Here is a 12,040-nt window from a genome sequence, read left to right as displayed (position 1 = left end):
GTAGAAAAGTGTAGTAAAGATAATTGAGTGTTGTAGGTGGAGAAAGATGAAATATCTCTAGTTTGACCTCAAAGCCTCTGCTGGTCAAAGAAAGCACTGCAGTGGAATACTCAACACAATTGTATCTGTCCTTGTTCTGTATGTGTGTGTGTGTGTGTGTGTGTGTGTGTGTGTGTGTGTGTGTGTGTGTGTGTGTGTGTGTGTGTGTGTGTGTGTGTGTGTGTGTGTGTGTGTGTGTGTGTGTGTGTGTGCGCGTGCACATATTAAATGAGGAGATGGTCTAACCTCATCTCCAGTCTCCCAGACTGCATGGAAAAGGAGGTGTCTATCAGGTCAGGTAGACAGGGATGATTTAATTAGTAGCAAATTGGGAAAGGCATTATCCCCCAATTCCCAGCCTCATACACGCACCAACATAAACGCTTCCTGAAGATTCAAAACATGAGAAATGCATTTTAGAAAATGGTATCCTCCTCTAACAGTATTCAGCCCAGTATCACAAGCAAGATGCATCAATCAATCAATCAAATGTACTTTATAAAGCCCTTTTTACATCCATTCATAGATGACCAGCAGGGTTAGATTATAACCATGGTGGCTGTAGAGGGTGCAACAGTTCAACACCTCAAATATCAGTTGGCTTTTCATAGTCAGGAAAAAGTGAGAAAGGAACAGTGGTGTTCTCACATTGTTATAGAAGATGCAGATTTGGAGGTCAGACATTGTGTTCTTATTGTTTACCCTGTAAATGCCAGGATGTGGGACTTGATTTGAACACGATGCCTCAGACTCCAGGCTGAGGCTGAAGCTCGTGAGAAACGCCATGAATGTAACAATGTACAGAGAACAAAGCTGGACAGGCATTGTCCCGAAACAGAATGTTCAGTTCAAGAATGTCAGCTTCTTTTATATGACTGTTTTTCCAGTTCTGTCAAATACGCTGTTCCTTCTGAGCAGTACGTGTATTTCAGGCCTGGGCTCTGAAATACAGGCTCTAACCAATATCTGATGAATGTGTTGAGGTTTCTCTTGATCCAACAAACACTCTTCCCCTCTTTTTCTCACAGCGGAGAGAGTGGGATGATGAAAGAGGAGAATTGGACAGAGGTCTAGAGGCAGGATGAGAGAAAAGTAAAATACCACAGAAAACATGGATGTTGATAATGAATGTCTAAAGAGTAAAAGGCATCAGTCAGTAAGTCCACCTCTATAGCCCCAGCGGTCTTCAGTCCTGTCATCGGGTGCATTGCGTGTGCCTTCACTCTGCAGTGTCATTAGTGACCACAGCCCTGTCTGCACCTTACAAGCCATGACTGGGAGAGACTTGGGGAATGTCGTCAAGCACATTATTATACCTAAAGAAAAGGAGATCCTCCTCTGCCTCCTCTGCCCTATTCATTTTAAACTGAAACAGATATCAGGTGTGTTCTTCAGGATGAGATCCTTGTGTAGAGAACTTGTACAGTATACAGATAAAATGACCAGAGTTCAACTTCACACCTCACATGACAACTATGGGCGATTCCACGGCAGCAGGAGCAGAAAATATTTGTGGTATCTCAGAATGTTCGGCCAATTCTCACATAGAAACTTCATTGAGAAGAATTGTGTTTGAAATGCTTTGACACTAAGATGTTGTCTGTGTCATGTACAGTTAACATATCATAGGGTCTTACAGGAGGCATGTATACAGTAGGTCTAGAAAGGGCCTAAAATGGCATGATTTTCCCCAAAAAATGGTTAGTGGTGCAAATGTAAAAACATGTCAAACATTCTTCCTCCCAATTAAGTTTCTATGTGAGAATTGGCAGAACAATCTGAGATACCAAAAATATTTTCCGCTGCCATGGAATCGCCCCTAAGAGCATTTAACTTTTCTCCATCCAAAATGTTCTTGACAAAAACTCACTTTAACAGAAAACCCTATCAAATTCTGAGCGGTTGCCAAGGTTCAATGTAGCTCACGAAACTAGAAACAAATGTCAAGAGCCACCGCATAATCTAATTCAACACATCATTTTTTATTAGTTTGGGAATGTTTGGGAAGGCTGTTGCTGTGTAATGGCTGTCTCTCCTCTCCCCAAACCAGAGCCATCTTTACAAAATCCCATTTCCTTCCCACAATATTCACTGATAGCTGTTCTGGGAATTAGGTGATTTGCGATGACAGAGAAGTCTTAATTGGTCTAGTCAAAACATTTGTGCGGATGTGATGAGAGTTCCACCATATTTCTTCTCTTTCGCATTTTCTACTCATCCCTTTACCTGCCTCCTCCCTCTCCTTCAGTCTTCCCTCTCTCTTTCTTTTCCTCTGCCCTCCAAACCCGTCTTTTAGGGTTCGGCTACATTGAAACGCCCAGCACAAATCTCCCAAGAGCACACTGGAGCTCATGAACCAGTTAAGACAAGATGCCAAGGGTAATGACACGCAAAGAAATGTTTCAACGCCAGAATGCACAGAGAGACATACACTGAGGCCCAAGGGCTCACCCACACAGACATGCACAATAGCACTGGTAAATGTAGCCATTGACTGACTCCCACCATTTGTGCTTTGATATATTATCAACACAGGAGCGCAGAACCACAAGTAAATACATGTAATGATATGTAATATCAGTAAACAGCAGGGAGCTGAATGTTAACACTGACATAAGGCTGTAGTTGTCACTTTGCAGGATGAAGCTCTGTTTTAGATTTGTGTTTGTGTTTGAAAGTGAGCTGGTTGTACAGAGTCCCACTTGTGGGAGAGATGGAGAAACCAAACACCAGACTGAAGATCTGTTTCCCGTCAGAGCAGGGAGAGGAGCAACCCTGGATACACACACACACACACACACACACGCACGCACGCACGCACGCACGCACGCACGCAAACACACACACACACACACACACACACACACACACACACACACACACACACACACACACACACACACACACACACACACACACACACACACACACACACACACACACACACACACACACACACACACACCCAGAGCTGTGACTTAGACACTGAGAATGACATGCAGTGTCTCTGTCCTTTTCACAGCTATGTGAGGTGAGACAGGGCCTCTGTCTGAGCTCTTTACATTAGACACGCTGAACCTGCTACTCCCAGACCACACACACAGGCAGACACACACACATACGTGCACTGAATGGTAATTCCCCCGCATACAGGGACATTATGCAAGGGGAGTAACTCTGCTGCCAGAATGAACAGCTGCCTGGGCCAAAACACATCTATCTTTCACAGGAAGTTATTGGTCAAACAAATGTAATTAATCCAGTGTTTCTGTCCTTTTTGTTTGAGCCATTTGACCGTGACTGCATCTTTCTAACACACTCTAACACACCCATATACACACTGTCCACACACTCAAACACACATGATTCAAACACACACACACACACACACACACACACACACACACACACACACACACACACACACACACACACACACACACACACACACACACACACACACACACACACACACACACACACACACAAACACACACACACACACACACACACACACACACAGGTAGCCTAGCGAATAAGAGCGTTGGGCCAGTAACCGTAACTGGTTTGAATCCCCGAGCCGGCAAGATGGAAAAATCGGAAGATACATTTCAGTTGAATGTATTCAGTTGCGCAACTGACTAGGTGTCCCCTTTCCCTATATACACACCCAGCTACTGTAGAGTGGAGACAGAAGAGCAAGGCCGGGGTCCTGCTTCATAAAAGGTGGCTCACTCCCATATGCATTGTGGTTTCAGTGCTTTGCAAACCCAGACTGCCTATGTTGCACTGAGAGCAGTTTATCTGAACACATACATACTCTCACGTGTATTTACTTAGTGGTGTTTCTTCTGGGGACATCAAGGGTGACATTATGACACTATGATGGCAGAAAATATTGGTAGTATTGTCACATTAGATGTGAATTGCCCATACCTAATATTCTACTTTGGCCGCCATATTGAATTCGGTCATATCCATGGTGGCCCCTGGACATAATTCAAATGATATGAGCTCAAGATGCCAAAGCCACTGAGAAACTTTCAACAGTAAATGGCTGGCACCTGTCTATTACACTCCAACCAGTGGAAGCTGCTGAGCGGAGGACAGCTTAAATTTGATGTATTTGATACCATTCCACAATTCCACTCCAACCATTACCACAATTCCCTTCTCCCCAATGAAGGTGCCACCAACTTCCTGGGACTCAAACTAAAGATGACTAAAACAGTACAACCACAGACAGCTCTGTAACAGTACGTTGCCACGGTAAAAAAAAAGAAGCAGCACACATGTACAGTACAGATGTCCTATCTTCATTTGCCCAGTTTCTTACAGCAGGAAAATAATCCAGCAGCAACAGAAAATGTGAATTATTATGTGGATTATAATTCATTCACATTTTTGTTGATGCATTTTTTTTAGGATAAATCAGGTCTGACATTTTCACGTGGAAATTACAATTTTAGAAGCCTTTTTAAACCTTGAATACGCTACAATTTGCATTTCCTGCTGCACAGGAAAATGATCTGCGACAACAGTGATCAAATTAAGATAGTACATCTGTATGAGGTCAGCTACTGCTCTCCCTCACTGCCTCTGTGCTGCCCGGTGATTTACGGAGGCATGTGTTCATGTTCACATGTTGGTAAGCTGCTTAAATAAGGAAGTGTATTAGATACCTGCTCCCGGAGCGAGCGGTGGTCTGGGAGCCATCAGCCTTGATCCCATAACTCAAGAGCCCCAGCCCTGGACAGTCATGTCAGCCTGAAGGATGAAACACAGACAGAGAGAGAGAGGCTGACCTGGGGACAGAGTGGCCGTGCCCTTCAACCAACCAACCATCCATTATTCCCTTGTTATAAATACAAACCTGGCTGTCCACACTCTGCAACTGGAAGAACCAGGCTTCTGTGTACTGTAAGCCACAGTCAATAGCTGATAGCATCATGTGCATCATCTTTGCAAGGAGGAAAGTGATCACACACAACGGAGCACAATGATAGGATTAAAAACAGGCACAGAAACATGACATGCCCTACTGTTGTTTGTGTTCATCGGATAGATAGACTACAACCGGACATTGAATCTAAACAACCATTGAATCTGAAAACGAATGAAAGACACCCTGATCCTATCCTCAGGTTCCATTGTGTGTGACTGAGACTGTTTACCTCTATGTCCTTGAGATAGTCTTTGATGTGTGGGGTAGACCAGGGCTCTGTGTCTAAACTCCAAACCTCTCTCGATCTGCTTCAATAACACACAATGGTGTGTGTAGGACTTTCCACTTGTTTCTCCCCGTGAATGTGGGCAACCCGCATATTTAACCTCTGCAGCAAACCTTTACAATCACTGATCTCACATCTCACATCTCTTTATCCTGCCGGTTAGTTTAAACTGATACCATCACCAGTTCACTCATGCACAACACAACTGTGGACCGCTCACGCTGCGGTGCGCTATACCACTCTGTAAGAACCATTGTGCTCCGAGTCATTTCAAACGGCGTGTTCTTCACAGCCAATGAGCAGTGAGCGTCTCCTCCCAAGCTCCATTAAGCAGGAGCAGAGTTATTTATCGGTTCTGAGCGTCGCTGGCCACAGGTGCAGTCTGACCTACAGACCAGGGCTCCAGGGGCGGCCGGGCGGCCCACCAAACACTGGGGTCTCAGAGGGGAGAGGTATTAGGGGAAGGGCTGTACAGTAGCCCTACAACACTGTGGGGTCCAATGGTCAGGTCACTGACCTCACTGTGACCTCAGGGCTCGAGGATTGAAGGCCTATGGTCTACGTGGTGTAGTTGGGCTGAAGATGTTTACTGTAAAATGGATGATACAAGATGCGATAGATAAGCACATCAGCACCCGCAATCTAACTTGCTTGAGGCGCTTTTCTAGTAACCTCACATGTAACTCCCATAAACAAACGTGCATCACTCAAAACCCATCTGCAATCTAAAGGGAAGATCTATGAATCTTTAGACTAATGAAATATAACCTGCTCAGGTAAACAATCCAATCATCGAATCAAAAATCTTCCACGATGCACTGGCAAGATACAAAGCTTGTGTGGCGTTTAATGAATGTTTTACTTGGGTGGAGGCAGTCCAAGGTGGGCTTGAAGCTGCATGCCGTTTCCTTTGGTTCTTCTGGGTGGAACGCCCCACTGCTTAACAACAGATACTTTAGTGATTTATAACATTCAGTAAGTCATTTTCATTTCCAATAAATCTCTCACTCCATCATTTTTCACAGCAACATACGTTTGTGTAGGATGGAGTTGTAAGGCTTTTTAAAGCTGCTGTGAAAAGTCATAACTTATCTGCGGACATACATATTGTTCCATTTGCGTTCGATACTTTTCATGTGTCCTCGCTGCGTCTGAGATAACTCAACACTTCATGTCCCAAGAGCACATTTGTTAAGGATTACCGTTCATTTAACAGATTTTTGAAATCGTTTCTCATCTTCAAAGCTTTGCCAGTTAGTTTCAGTAGCCTCTGCTCTCGGCCTCTACTGCTCTGGAAGTCAAAACCACTTTAATTGTAGTTTATGATTATGCCATTGAGCTTTAAAAACAATACGTAACTCTAGACACCAACATTAAAACATGCAGCTTTCATTTATCTACCTGTTTGGGAGAGAGATGGGGAACTGGCTGCTTCAGAGACGTCTTGTTTACAGTTGGACCATCATGGTGATAGAGCCGAGAGCACCCTCTACCCCAGGTCACCTCTAACGCTTTTGATTCTCCCTCTTTGTTCTGTGATCTGAAATGTGTTCCAGTTTGAGTTTCATTAAAAGCATGTCCTGAAATTGGATCCATCCCTTTGTACACCAGCTAGTCCAAGAGGAACAGTGTGCAATCTAACTGGAAGCAGACTGGCCTCATCTCGGCGGATGTGTGGACGTTGTTACATTAGTGTTGTGTGTGTGTGTGTGTGTGTGTGTGTGTGTGTGTGTGTGTGTGTGTGTGTGTGTGTGTGTGTGTGTGTGTGTGTGTGTGTGTGTGTGTGTGTGTGTGTGTGTGTGTGTGTGTGTGTGTGTGTGTGTGTGTGTGTGTGTGTGTGTGAGAGTATGTGCCTGCGTGTGTGTGTGTGCGTGTATGTCTCAGTACCTGGGAGTCAATCTGGACCAAAGTGTCACTTTCTCCTGTGAAACAATATCCTAGTCTTACACAGCCTGACGGCTGCACATTTATTCAGTGTGCATGACATCATCATAGTACATTGCACCCCTCAGACACATGAATGGTTATTTCACTTGCTCATCTGGCCAAGGAAACACCTTGACAGAGTACAGCACACTTACCATCCACTTTCCACAGGAACCAAGGGCCCAAACAGCTCACTGTCAGAACTAACTGGCCCAGGGTGACACTGACAACAGTGTACAAGACTCACTCTACCCACTGCTATTGCTATGTTGTATGTAGGTAAGATTTGCATTTACTTAGGTTGCTGCCACACCTGTACAATGCAAATGGCATCAAAGGGTTGTTTCTCCATCAATTTTGTTTTAGATGCCTTTTTAGGGTGCAGACCAAATTTCAAAAAATGCCCATACCTTTGAAAAAATGTTACATTCCGTACTTTTAAATTCCGGCCTGAGAAATCCCCTCAGAATAAACCAGGTGTGAACGCATCCTTACAAGAAAGGACATATAGCCTAAATGGCATAGTAGGAATGATTTAAATCCTGTCTTATTGGACAACCAAATCCTTGAGCTGGTGTACTATGTGTGTCCCGACTACTTGAACTTCAACACAATGAGGTCTTGGTTTGCCCCTACACATAATCGCAGGAGTTTCACAGTCCCAGCCTATAGGAAAGCAGAGAAATGTCTATGAGAATGGCTATGTAGCAGACCCACAGAAGAGCTTCCAGATGTGACAGGTCAGCATCAATGACACCCAATGAAGGGGGATGAGTGACATGCTCTCAAAGTGGATTGAAACATCACTCAGGCAGAGAGAGAAAAAGAATCGCCTCCTCAGTGCCAACCTGTGTGTGTATCTATCAACACAAGGGCATGTTTCAGTTTATGCGTGTGAAAGTGGCAGTGCTTTTCTGTATGCTTATGAACATGTCTTTGCGTGTTAAGGAAGTGTGTGTCTGTTTGCATGTGTATAGTGTTAGTTTGCATACATACACTACAGTAGATGTGCTTGTGAGTAGCACGTCTTGCTCTAAGCGGCTCAAATGGAATGTATAATCAGACAGGGGAATCCCAGATAGAGGACTAAAGAGAAGGAATGCTGAATTCCTGAGCATGAGAACAGGTCCAGACCAGACAGCCAGTCCCTGTGATGGAACAGTTCCACTGGGGCTCACACACTCGGGTAGAGGATTAGCACATTTCACCTACCCAGGGTATAACCTCCTCAGCCAGAAGGTCAACACCAAGACATACGCCTCCATTACGGCTCAAAGGTATCATTCAGGGCACACGTCCATTCTGGCTCAAATGGCATTAGGGAAAGGATTAGGACCTGCAGTTTCATGCTGGGCACAAAGTTACTCTCCCAACAGCCAGGCGGGGCAGGCAGCTAGCCATATGTCAGCCAGATGCTGCTGGCCTTACTCCCCTTCAAAGAAACAATTAGGGACAATTATCGCAACATATAAATTAATTTCATCCATGATTAAAATGTTTGGTGAAGGGGGGAGCTGGACTGCACTGCCAGGTGGTTGTAATCTTGAAGTCAGTCGTAGTGGGGCTTCAAAAAAATTGATGGAGAGAAAGAAAAAAGCTGCCAAGCTGTTTATTCAGGCACTTGTGCGTCTGGTCAAGTGTACCCCCCCTGCGCTCCACGTTCACCCCACCAGCAAAGGCATCTGTCCTCTAGCTAATACTGCTTTAATAATGGAGGTCATTCATTTTAATAGTGCCTCATTTCAAACTCCAATAATTAGGGCATGTAGTGCTCTCATCTGGGTGGTAGTGTTGCGGCAGGGCTAGCTCTCCAAATAAACAGTCCCCCTGCGAGCAGCGGGCGTCTCAACCACGCCGTAATCCACCCAGTTGCCCAGTTCACGGTCACAGAAAGGGGAAAACTCAGCCCTGCTCCTCGAAGGAGAAATCGAAACCATGTTAGGGAGATGAAAAGCACATTTTGGTAAGTGGCAAGGAGGAGGAGGACGGGGTGGCTGGAGCTCGGTGCACTCAGGATAACAGAACAATCAAGTGTAATTGTGTTTGAAATGTGGAGAACACAGGAGGAACCGCCAAACGATACAATGAAAGTCTGATGTCAGCCCCCTTCCACCCAGAGTACATTATTATCGTCCACAACTCTATCCATCTCCAGCAACACACAAGCCAAGTAGAGCCCCCCCGACCAAATCCTCCCCTAACCTGGATGACGCTGGGCCAATTGTGCGCCGCCCTATGGGAATCCCGATCATGGGGATCGAGATTCCTGCAGCTCGGGATTATCCTACAGCCCGGGATCGAACCCATAGTAGACCACTGCACCACTCAGGAGGCCTATTATGATAGATTTCTATTGTAAATCATGCCAGGTTCACAAGTGAGGAAATAATATCAGGGAAGATCAAATAATTACTATTATCAACAGTTTTATGGTTATTAGTGATTTTTGCTGGTATTCTCTGTTCGACTTCAACATACATCTGTTAATCCTCGGACTTGAAACCATCTTCCCATTGCTAAGTGTCTCCCGAGCTGTAGGATAATTTATGTGTTTACGCCTCAGATAAAGAGATCCATCTCTGAGGTGTGTCACCTACCCAGCATGCCTTGCCGTTTCCTGGCGTCAGTCTGCATAACGTTGATGCACGAGCTGTGAAGAGCAGAATTGCTTTATCTCCCGCGTGGTGACACGGGATGGTCGTTTTATCTCCTGTGCAGGAAGCATGTGATGCTCCACCATCGCTCCTGGCCTGTCTGCCCGGAGAGGGCCTGATGAAAGCACAGGGCCACATGGACAGTGCACATCCATCAGACCTACAGCCTGTCAGATCAACAGGCCCAACAGGGGCACAGGAGAGTCATACTCTGCCCCTGGGAGCACCAAGGTTCCTGGCCAGGTTCAATGAGGCTTTATCTCACCGACGCTACACACAGACATACGCCCACATACTAGTCCACGTAAGCAAAAAGGTACATACAACATATGCTCACACAGGGAAGTTCACACTTGAATTCTGCCTGTGACACATGTTAAACACTTCCTACTGTATATATTTGTACTTGGAAGTGCACATTCACTCACACCCCATGTGGTGGACGGAGGAAGACATTCTTCCCTGTTCAAAGAGGGATTTCCCCTCCTGCTAATGGTTCTACATCTCTACAAGCGTACTCCACTGGGACACTGTTCATACAATGCTGGATGATAGAGAACACAGACGATAAAAAGTCATTATTGGATGGGCGGTTTGTCTATTATTGAAAATGCTGAGGCACGCTCATATGCAATGCACACACACACACATCACAGTCACATAATATCAGTCATATGGTTGACAATGACTTCCTAGGTACACCAATAGAAACAACATGAGACAAAGACATGGAAATGTTTGGTGTTCTCTTACATTCCGCTGAGTGACTAAGGGGCTTTGAAGTGGCTTTCCAGGGCTGATGATGGGCATGTAGCCCAGACACACAAAGCAAATGTTTCAATTTTCACAAAACAACCCTTCATCCTCCACAGACAAAAAGGCAACAATGCTGCAGCAATTGCTGAGACAATTGCACAAGCCCTCACACCAGAATTTATTTCAACAAGCACTTTATGAGTTCCATAAGTTATCCTAAGGGCTTGGTGACGCACAAGTCTGTGATCGCGCAATTATTTTCTCTCTCTTTCTCTCTCTGTTTACTGATTGTTTCCAAACACTGAAGGGGAAGTCCAGCTGGAGACTGTAAAAATAAACTCTCCATGTTTTAAAATGGGGAGATTAGCCCTTTTTTTATGGGTTTCCTTTCATCTCCGTGTCCCTGTGTGTCCAACCTGGTGAGGGAGAGCAGGTTCAGAACAGAACAGAGAGAGGAAGGTGATGTGCTCAGTATGCCAGAATGGGAATGTGTAGGAGTGAGGTTTTGGAAGTGATGAAAAACACTAATTGGCAAGGGAGCAGAGAAAGCCCTGCATGCTGCCAGATGTTTCGGTAAACACATTTCTGTGTTCTGTGTGTTCTGCAGGTCCGGAGTGAGGTGTCGGAGGCCTACACATGTAGAACCAGAAACACTCGCAGCAGTCCAGGACCAGCGCCTGATGCCATTTTTAGCTTGCTGTGGGCACAGGGCAAACCTTGCTTCCTGCCTCTCTACACGGCTGGGTTACATGTTGCATCACATTTAGTCTGACTGGTCAGCGATAATACGGTACCTGTATGTTATTGACTTCTGGATGTCCATAAGGTACACTGAAGCTCTACTAATTCCATGACAGTGCTTCCTTGTTTTAGTGGCATGGTTAAACAAAGGATGTTGATGGATTCAAAAAGGGGGCATTTATCCCAATCTCAATCTTAATCGTAATCTTTCAACATGGCGATTATCTTCAGGTTGACTTGTTCTGCTTCACAAAGCCCTTATCTGCTCTGTCTTCTCGGTATAAACAGGTGAACACAGAGAAAGACTTCCTTTCATAAACTGCGCACATGATGTCAGTTGGGGAAGCACAGTGACATCCAGAATCATATCATTGACTACAGGAGGATTTGGGGCTCTCCTGTCTTAATCTCAATGGCCTCCTCTGTTTTCACCTATCATGAATGGTTTGTATGTTGAACGATAAGATGATTTTTCACGTCCTCGGCTAGGCCTATATTGCACAGCTCCGGCTTTAATCACGTGTAGTATACTGTATCATTTATACATTCGTTCACCTATATTACTGCATATAATACATAATTACACTGCCATATCACTTACATGAACTTCCATATCACTTACATGAACTTCGTAGACTTAATAAACACTGGGGCAGTTTAAAAGAACATGACTTTGAAGATTAGGTTTCATTT

The sequence above is a fragment of the Salvelinus fontinalis genome, chromosome 5 (assembly GCF_029448725.1).
Source record: "Salvelinus fontinalis isolate EN_2023a chromosome 5, ASM2944872v1, whole genome shotgun sequence".
NCBI classification, from domain to species: domain Eukaryota; kingdom Metazoa; phylum Chordata; class Actinopteri; order Salmoniformes; family Salmonidae; genus Salvelinus; species Salvelinus fontinalis.
This window is presented reverse-complemented; position numbering follows the sequence as displayed.